Below are 2,362 nucleotides of genomic sequence, written 5' to 3' on the forward strand. Positions count from 1 at the left end.
ATGACGTTGGATAGACTGACACACGGACAGACGGACACACAGATGGTCGGACAGACAAACTCAGGAACTCACGGACGGTCGGGGACATGTATCCTAACATGTATGATCTATGTACTAAATTTGAATGAAAACTGACAAAGCATGTCCAAAATACGACATTTTCAAAAAACAAGATGGCTGCCAGTCGGCCATCTTTGATCCAATTGTGAAATAAATCATCATGGACATGTATCCTAACATGTATAATCTATGTACCAAGTTTGAATGAAAACTGACAAAGCATGTCCAAAATACAACATTTTCAAAAAACAAGATGGCTGCCAGTCGGCCATTTTGAATCGAATCGCTAAACCACTGCATGTGCATATGTCCCACATAAAGTACTAGGCACATGCAAAGAATGAACAGAATCGGTCCAAGGGATTCTGAGATATGACTCCGGACGGACGCACGGACGCACGGACGGACGGAGACCGAATTATAAGTCCCCGTTTTCGGACTTCGTCCGAACGGGGACTAATTACTAGTACATGAGATATTGATGGAAAAGCTGAAAACTAATTATGTAAATCAGGTAACTAATATGAACAGAACAGAACAAAAAAATTATGAATTATTATGCTAATTAGAGAATTAATATGAACAAATTTTAACCCAAAATTAATCAGACCTGTCTATTGTCCTAGAGCATTTATGTACCAAATTTTATTCAAATGTGATGATCAGTAATTGAGATATCAGTGTTAATTAATTATGTTAATTAGGTGATTAATAAGCATAAATATTTACCAAAAACTAATTGGGTTTCTGCATAGTTCTCTTTTAAAGTTTCATTAAAATCCAATTTGTGTTTTTTATATATCAGTGGAACATTATGCAAATTAGGTAATTAATATCCAATTAAAACTAATCAGGTGTCTGCATAATCCTAGAAGATCTATGTAGCAAGTCTCATTGAAATATGATGATTACTAATTGATATATCCAAAGCTGAAAATTAATAAATTATGCAAATTAGGTAATTAATATGTACTGATATTACCCTAAAAACTATCAGGTCTGTGCAGTGTCCTATGTCATCTATGTACCAAGTGTCATTGAAATGTGATGATTACTACTTGAAATATCAAAAAATGAAAATTAATAAATTATGCAAATTAGGTAATTAATATGTACTGATATTACCCTAAAAACTATCAGGTTTGTGCAGTGTCCTATGACATCTATGTACCAAGTTTTATTGAAATGTGATGATTACTACTTGAGATATCAGTGTAAAAGCCGAAAATTGATTAATCATTATGCAAATTAGGTAATTAATATTGCACAGATTTTATTTTTACCCAAAACTAATCAAATCTGCGCATTAGTTTGGAGCATCTGTGTGCCAAGTTACATCAAAATCCAATGAGTGGTTCTTTAGATATCAGTGGAACAGCTAAAAATCAGCTAATTATCATGCAAATTAGGTAATTAATATGCATGGATTTTTACCAAAACCTAATCAAATCTGCGCATTGGCCCAGAGCATCTATGCACCAAGTTTCATCAAAAACTGATGTATGATTCTTGAGATATCAGTGGAACAGACGGACACACACACACACACACACACACACACACACAGACACACTAACTGCAAAGACTCCCTTTTTGTGCTTCGCACACGGGAGTCAAAAATGATACTATTCTTACACCATTTATTTCACTATGTTTCTCTTAGGCTAATAATACTTTTTGAAAGGCAAAAAAAAAACAAAAAAAACACATCATCAAAAACAAATTTTTTTTTTGCCTTGAGCCGGATATTCTTCTCTAAATTCATCTTTTCACAGCCTTTAAAAGACAAAAATTAATTAAATCAAATACTAAAAAGGTGTATTGCAACTACGTTGTGGGTTAAATTATCACTTTTGCCTTACACATCAGTCATTTTTGAGACATGTATTTTAGACCCCGGTAATTATAGATATAGATATATTATAACAAACTGTTTCAAAGCTTACAAGTAATGGATACAATAACAAAAAATTGTAAAAGAAATTACACTTCTCTAAGTAAGGATACAATTACCCAACATTATTTGTAATCGTTTTGAAACAGGTTACTTCTAGTGGCAGTTGTATTATGTTCCATTGCATATCACCTGTGATATGTAGACAGCGGTTACTACTAAGGACAATTCATGTCGTAATACTCATTTTTGGTTACTTTGAATATACAACTATGTTATTCATAGATACTATAAAACATCCAAACGCACTATTAAAGTGTCTGAAAATAATCAAATAAGATAAGAAGCAAAGTAGTTTACCGCTGTTACAGGGGTACAGTTAGAGATACGAGAAACATTACATACATA

Source organism: Saccoglossus kowalevskii, chromosome 15 (genome assembly GCF_978046115.1).
Source record: "Saccoglossus kowalevskii chromosome 15, keSacKowa6.1, whole genome shotgun sequence".
In the NCBI taxonomy this organism is placed as follows: Eukaryota; Metazoa; Hemichordata; class Enteropneusta; family Harrimaniidae; genus Saccoglossus; species Saccoglossus kowalevskii.